This window comes from Physcomitrium patens, chromosome 24 (genome assembly GCF_059467195.1).
Source record: "Physcomitrium patens ecotype Gransden chromosome 24, ASM5946719v1, whole genome shotgun sequence".
NCBI lineage: Eukaryota > Viridiplantae > Streptophyta > Bryopsida > Funariales > Funariaceae > Physcomitrium > Physcomitrium patens.
Genome location: NC_143433.1, coordinates 2,099,752 through 2,107,939, shown reverse-complemented (window position 1 = coordinate 2,107,939; position 8,188 = coordinate 2,099,752). Strand labels below are relative to the sequence as shown.

General features: G+C 33.6%; 1 non-coding gene across 1 annotated transcript; it reads right to left on the bottom strand.

Annotated features, from left to right (window-relative positions):
• Positions 1-967: 967 nt before the first annotated feature.
• On the bottom strand, positions 968-3,421 carry LOC112277010 (putative hexosyltransferase MUCI70). Its single transcript, XR_016500547.1, has one exon. It is a non-coding gene; the product is annotated as a putative hexosyltransferase MUCI70 (transcript).
• Between the last annotated feature and the right edge of the window lie 4,767 nt (positions 3,422-8,188).

The window sequence follows — 8,188 nt, the reverse complement described above, 5'->3', positions numbered from 1 at the left end:
GAAAGTTCTTTTTCTCCCAAATTAGACTAATTGTCTTGAAGATACTTGCTGCATACAACTCTGTTGACTTGAACTCAAATCATGGGTAGCTTTGCTGGAACATGCAAAAACCAGTTCAGCTTCAAACTTGTGCTGTGGAATAAAATCTCCTGCTGTGACGAAGAGATTTCAGGGTACACACAATGGAAGTGACCAAAGGAACAAGCAATAGCAAGTATTTCGGAAAATGAATCGAAGAGCAAGTAATGTACTAGGCTTGAAAACTCCAGTTGAGAGGCAAGAGGACCATAGGCCGCATTCTGTTGAGGAGCAAGTGCAAGATGCAGAAATTCAGGTCCAGGCTTTAAGTACTGGGGCCAAATGCGAGTGCTTCACCTGGGTAGCAAGTGGCAAGGATAATCAATACACCGGAGTTAGCCATTCAACAAAGGACGACGGCCACCAATGGCTTCCCTGTAGATCTGCTTACAACCAACGACTTCACAAACTTCTCATTCAATCCGTGTGGTTGGATGCAGACAGTCCTAAGATGGGTGGAGACATGCATAAGAACGGGACAGGGAGTTGCAGAAAGGTGAAGAGCTACAAGCGAAATCTCTAAGTACAAAACTGACAATTTAAAAAGAAAAAGTGAATCCACATGAAAGAATGCGAAGCCAAAGAGTTTCGCAGCGAATGTCCAAAAGCGACTCAAGATGGATGAGACCAAACAAGACAGGACATGGGAAGGTATTCAAATATGATTGAGGTGAAACTCAATGAAAAAAAATATATATAATTATAAAATTATAAAAAAATAATAAATAATAATAATTAAAAAAAAAAAAAAAACACTTGAAAACCTTGCTGAAAATTCGTTTAAATGAGCCATTTGTTTCACTTAATAAAAGTACAGATATCGCTGCACAGAAAACTCCTCTTAACCAACCCTTATGACATTACAAAAAAAAAGAATTAGGGATAAATGTAGATAAATTACCCATGATGGAGCATCAGGGCATCATATGGTACAAATAGGGTGCCATCACTCACATTCTGCCGCTCCACCGAACAGCTGTGTAACAGCAAAATTATCACTTGAATCGTAAAGATCCAAATGCGCCATCACGCACATTCTTTAACTCGCCTCACCAAGAAAATTGGACCCGCCATGAGCGTGAGCACATGACGAGTAGTAGCCTATTCCTCTCTCCCTCTTTCAATTGAATAGTATGTTACCTTTGATTGCCTCGGTTGGAATCAAAACGGAGTTGATCTCAATATTCCAGGGCTGATTTTAGCCCTCCCCTGAACCCATGAGGTCAAACCCGTTTGCATCCCCCTCTACTTGCTGCAAATCTCACAATTGATCCTGCTTGAGCAACAGCCCCAGGTATCTACCTTAGGATGCCTCCATCAAGCACTCGAATCAGGCAGCATTACAAGAATATCTGATGATCAGCGAAGTAAAGCTTGGAATTCTAGTTCTCATCCATCCGGTGTTTCAGTAAAACGCCAGCCTTCTCAATCATGGACGTCGTTCTTCACTCCTCTTCCTGCGGATGCTGCTGCGTTTTCCTGACGATGCATGGTTCTTAACCACTGGCTTGCCAACGACAGGACTTGAGTCACCTTTCACTTCCTTCACTACCGCTACACTACTAGAATTTGCAACAGGCAACAATCCTCTCTGCACAAGGAGATCCCGATGGTATACCTGGACGACAAAATTACGACGTTCACAATCCTTGAACATGGTCACCCGCCACGGCACAGCAGCCATGAGCTTGTCACGGACAATGCCAAAACTGAGCTGGTCTCGGGAAGTAAAGCGATCCACCTCATTAAACCAGAGGCACGACATTAGGTTGGCAATTGGGGTGTGCTCACGAATGATCACGCAACCCTCAGGAACATCGCTCGTGATAGGGAGCTTCGCGGTAGAGTACGGAGTCAACCCTTCTTTCTTGTAAAAGTTTATTTGATCATCAATGGACTTGTTGTTGTACTTCGCAGCAGCCTTATTTGCTTCAGCTTCCTCGAACACATCAAACCTCTTGTAATGTTGCGAGATGGCGAAGGTCTCATTGGTGCGCCACAGAAACCTCTCCAAAATTTTGTACGGATCTTGCACTATCTCCAGCTTACCATCAGCCCAAATTGAGAAACGTACATTCGGAAACAACCTGTGAAGCAACAGCTTGGGAATTTTCCCAGTTCTACGGGCATCCCTGTAGGGCAGATTGCGCACCACCACGACACGCCACAACCCTACCTGCTTCGTGGTTCTGAAATTCTCATAATCATCGAGCGACGCTTCTGTCTCCTCGTCTACAAACATGAAGAAGCAAACCGACTTCTTAGCTTCATCACTGACATTCTTAGGTTGCTGCAGCTGATCGTAATTTCCGAAAATTGCCGACGCCACCACCACTCCCCGACACGCGAGCATGGCCTGTCGATCCTCCTCGTCAAAATCATAACCCGTCCCCAGGCCAGGCGTTGGTCCTTTTACAAACCCGCAATTCACCTTCATCTCCTCCCGCACGTTAAAACTGGCAGCCCGATCCTCCAAGCTAGGGTAACCGCCGAACGCTGACCCAGGTGCCCCTGGCGAGGGCCGCTTCGCAGCATCCGGATCGCTCACGAAGGTCAATCGCTTCAAGACGGGCGACTGATACGTCCCCTCCGCCGGCAACTGCGATATAGCGAGCTCCTCGTCCAGATAGCAAACTGGGCATGGCCGCGGGCCCGTGCGCTTAGGATCTGCCGGGGGCTGCGGTACCTTGAATCTCTCACACGGATGCGGCTTCAACACTTTACGCTCAACCTCTGGCAACACCATCACCTTCACATCCTTCCCTCGCTCTCTCCCTAACCGGAACAGATCTGCCATCCCCGCGCTCGCGTTCAAGCTCATCTCCACGTGCTGTCCAATCATAGTCGCATTGTTCAACAGCATCAACACAGACAAGCCGATGATCCCCAACGCCATCCACATCCCGGCCACTCTCCGCGAACTCGAACTCAACGAAAGCCCCCCACCTCCGCCTCCTCCTAATCCTCCTCCTGCGCTCACTCTCTTCTCCTTCTCCTTCTCTCCACGGTACCGCTTCGCACCACCGCTGTTGCTCCCAAACATCCACAACAGGCGACGTAAGAAGCTCACCCCCGTGACCAGGCCGCCATAGCGGCCTCGCCATTCCTCCCTGCTCTCCCTCATGCTTTACCATCAATCACTCAAAACTCCGCTCTCCCACACACCATTCTCCCCGATCATGAGTGAACTCCGCACTCCTTCACCGAAAAAACAAAGTTCCCAAAACATCGGCCTCAGTCAATCCCCTGCCTCCTCTCCTTTCTCCTCCGAGCTCCGGCTCACGATTCTAAACGCGACGCCATCGCAGTAGAAATGGGTGCAATGGTTTATGGAGCCTTCCAAGTCCCGCAATTCGCCGGAACACAGAGCGCGACCAAGCCTTGCAAGGATTCCGTGGATGAATGAAAACGTGGATGGATGGAGGAACGAGGGGTGTTCGTGGAACAGGAGGAAGGGTGCCAGTTATCATTCATTCGTTTGTTCGCGTTGGTTGTCAGTACTGGATTCGGGTGGTCTTGCCCCAATCAGCTTGATCGGACAAACCCGTTCCCCAACACGACCACCGTGGGAACATGCTTTCTTTTTTCTTCTTCTTTTTTTTTTATCAGGAGGAAAAAGTAAGGTTCGCGTTTTCGGAAAAGTAAACGTCTGTGGTTCTTGTGCCTTTTGCCTTTCAGCCCTGGTGCTCCTCTTTGTGTTTGAGTGTGTGATTTAGGGGACCCCCCCCTCAATGACTGGATTAGCTTGTTAGACGGTCTGGGACACAAGAATTCCACATCCAATTGCTTACTAATTCACAATTACTTTTACTTTTTTAATATCATATATATGTATATATGATCTTTGGTGAAAATGTAAACCCTTATTTATTACAAAAGAGTTTTTGTAATGCTACATCCAAATTTTGTTGCATGATTTAAATATTGATTTGAAATCTATGTTAAAATATATATATTTTTTATATGTTTTGAATTTAATTTAGATTAATATGTGCATTCTCTACTTTATTTTTTTTATTTTTTTTAAAGATAATAAAACAGAACTAGGTTACTAATATAACAATTCCATCAATTCAGCAACCACAAAAACAACATGATAATAATAAGAAGAAGAAGAATAATAGTATAAATATTGAATGTTTTTGCATTGAATATTTTCTATGATATCATTGTTAACAAAAGTTAATGTTGTAGTATACAACAATATGTATACTTCTAGTATTGATATTATCTTTGTTGCTGGTAAGAAATAAATAAAATTTAAATTGTTAATAAAAAAGAAAATAAAAAATTACAATTTGTATCCAAAAAGCTAATATAACCAATTTGACATAATTTTACCACGAATAATATCATCTGTTAGACATAGTGTTCATAAAAGAATGTACATTGATGGATTAAATTAAAAGATAAAAATGATAGAAATAAGAATGCAGGAAAATTAATAAACACACAGATAGATAGATAGATAGATAGATAGATTCAGATTTACACATTCCAGTGTACACAATTGTGTTATTATAAATAATTGTGTTTTAAGTTTAAATAAATTGAGTTAGAATAAACGATGATTATTGTCACCAAACATGATAAATAAACATGTTTTTTACATTTTATCAATTTTTTTAATTGAATATTTAACTATGAAATCTCAGTATTCTTATTTTTTTATGTTTCTTTTACCTTTTACAGTTCAACAAGATTACTTATAAATTTGTAAATTTCAACTATCTAATATTTTTGATAGGAAAATTTGAAATTTTCATAAATATCAAGACACATCAAATCATAACATCTAATAAGTTGTAAGAAAATATTATTGTGTTATTTAGAGCGTATTAAAAAAACGTACTTTTGCTGACTTGTTTTTATGATTTTTAAACCTAGTTAACTAAGTAATTGATTACACTGTATTGATCTTCAACAATTCCTTCAAAAATTCGTCTTTAACCTTTATTTTTTTTGTAAGATATAAAATAATATTTCTATTCTTACTTATCATGCTTTTTTTATTAAATAGCATTTAATTTTTCAGATATACAATAAAAAATTATTCCCTCAATCTTATATATTTTAAGTTTCAAAAGCAAATTTAATGGTAAGTGAATCAGATGTTGATATTTTTAATAGTTTAATCATTGAAAAATCATAAAAAAATGATAAACTCGTAAATTTAAACTATATTAATTTAATATGAGTCCTGAAAATTTTATTCCAAAATCAAAGGTTAAAATTTTAAATTTTAATAATAGTTTTAGAGACAAATATTTCTAAATTCATGATCTATAAAAAATGTATATTCGTGTAACTTTTATAAATAATAAATATTTTATTATAACATATCATATTATGCAACACATCTTCAAAAAATAAAACTATATTATTTATATGTTGCACAGTATGTAAGAGCCTTTGATTGTTTTATGCTAAAAATATTCCAATTGATGATGAATATGAAATTGACCAAGTTTTTTCATTTAAATTTACTTTATAAGAAACTATTCATAGTTTTAAAAAAAAGGTTTTATTAGACAGACAATTTTATTCTTTATTATAAACAAAGATATTGTAAGCAACAATGGATACAATACGAGTATGTGGATTGCTATTATATGAGTTTTTTTAGAACAATGTTAAGTCTAACCTATATCAAAATTCTAATTCAAAGAATATATAAAAATCAACTGAAAAATAGAACTACATGCTAATCCAATAGAGAGATGAACAAATGCAGACTTATGAGAAGAGTTGTTTTAATACATGTAAAAAATAAAAAATGAAAAGAAAAAAGAAGAAGAAGAAAAGAAAAGAAAAGAAAAAAACATTAAAGACATTGATTTACATTCTACCAAAGTTTATCCATCTAGAGTAAATATCTTTATATAATATAAATATTTTGTTTTAATAAGAAATTATAATTAACAAGAAGATGTTAAAGAGTAGAAACATGTACACTACACTATATTTCAAATTTAACGGTTAATGATTAATAAATTATGAATAAATTGTTATGAATTTATTATTGTAATACTCCAAGTAAAGACCTACAATGTGGTAATATTTAGCTTAGTTTCTATTTTTTGGTTGATAAGAAAATTGTATAAATCTTCATCAACTAATAATGATCAACAAATTGGTAATATTTAACTTGTCTCTGTATAAAAAAATTAATAGATGAAATAATGTAATTACTTCTAAATAAGTAATTATTCACACACTTGAGATTCTTTTTTATAGTACTTAAATTCTATGTATTTAAAATAATAGAATAATTGATATATTTTATAGATTGATTTACCTAAATTTTTTTTTAATCTCTTTCATAAAAATGTATCAGTAAAACAAAAAAGAAAAGTAATGAAAATAATAACAGTTATATTATTAAAAAATTGTTATTTTTATTCTGTCGCTTTTAGAAGAATTCAAATAAAACATTATCAAAAATCACTATATGTAATTAATATTTTTTTGAATTATTAATCAAATCTAATATTTTAAATGAGAATATATATTCTATTTTTATATATGTTAAAGAAAATAAAAGAGAACAAGAGAGAAATTAAGAATTAGGTGGAAATATACTTAGAAATATTTATATTAAAAAGATCCTAATCAACTACTTATTAAATATAATTTATTAATTAAAATAGATCTTAGAAAAAAAAATTAATTTTTTATTTATAGCATAATTATTTAAATATATATTTAAAAAAATTACATAAGTGGTTGCATTTGTAAATCTAAGTGGTTGCTTAATTGTTTTTATTTTTTATTTTTTATACCAATGGAGATACTTAATAAAGTATACATATGTTAAAATTCAATATATATATATATATATATATATATATATTATAATAGTTTTAAATAGACCCAAGTCTTTACTAAATCGAGCTACTTGTAATGAAGAATATGATAATTATGATGAGTGTGATTGGTTTTCACTGATTTTGAATTTAATAGTAGAAAAATAAATCTAGAGGTCATTATTTTTTTCATAATAATTAGGATGGGTGGATAAATTTTCCAAAAGCTTGGATATATTTAACATTTTCCATATTTTATGCTAAATTGATTCACACTTACAAAATAGTAAAAGTCTTTAAGTTTTTATAACATAAGCATATTACCAAACCATTGGCTTATCTTCCTTGAATGTTTTTAAGTATACTCATATGTAGAACTTTAAAATAGAAATTGTAGTTAATGATTAGAATAGTCATAATGTATCTTATTAGATAGTTTTATACATTATTGGAACAACATGGTTTTAGAAAAATAATAACTATAAATTATTTTTAAACAAAAATTATATTTTGTATTTAAAATAATGTATATAATGCATAAAAACAATTAAACTATAAACATTTAGGTGATGTAATACAATAATTTTCTACAAATTTTATTATAGAAAAATCCTTAATAAAATATCAAAGCATATAACCTATTTTTTAAATTTTATTTAAAAATATATAAACATTTTCATAAATCATATTTCAAAAATAAATTGTAAGATAACATGGTTAATATGGAATAAAAAAATTACCCTTATTTAATAAATTATATTGATAGAAGATTAAATTTATATTCAGATTATCTATGTTTATTAATTTAAACTTTACTTGGTCATACCCAAGCTATTAAAAGAAATTATTAAACAAAGGGCATAGTTTTTTAGCTACATTTTATGATAATAAATTGTAATGCCACCAAAAGAAACAATCTTAAAATAAAAAAATTACGATGCGTTTTTAGTAGTCTTAAGAAACATCAAACAAGTTTAAAACATTGGTTATGACATAAATACTATTAACAAATCATATAATATTTTAAAAATCTAAAAATAAAAGTAAATATTTGATTTAAATTTTAGAATTGAATATAGGTTGTCCACAAGTCTATGCTAGATTGAACCTCTGTCTTAGTTTAATAAAACAAACAAAGAAGCCAAAACACACACACACACACACACCCTTGAATAACTTCAAAAGAATATTCAAAAGAGAAACACAATTATATTAACTATGTTAGAGTGTGACCACCCTCAAAGTTGACATGCATTAAAACCTGGAAAGTATTTGTGGACCACTAGGGCTCTGGTCTTGTATCT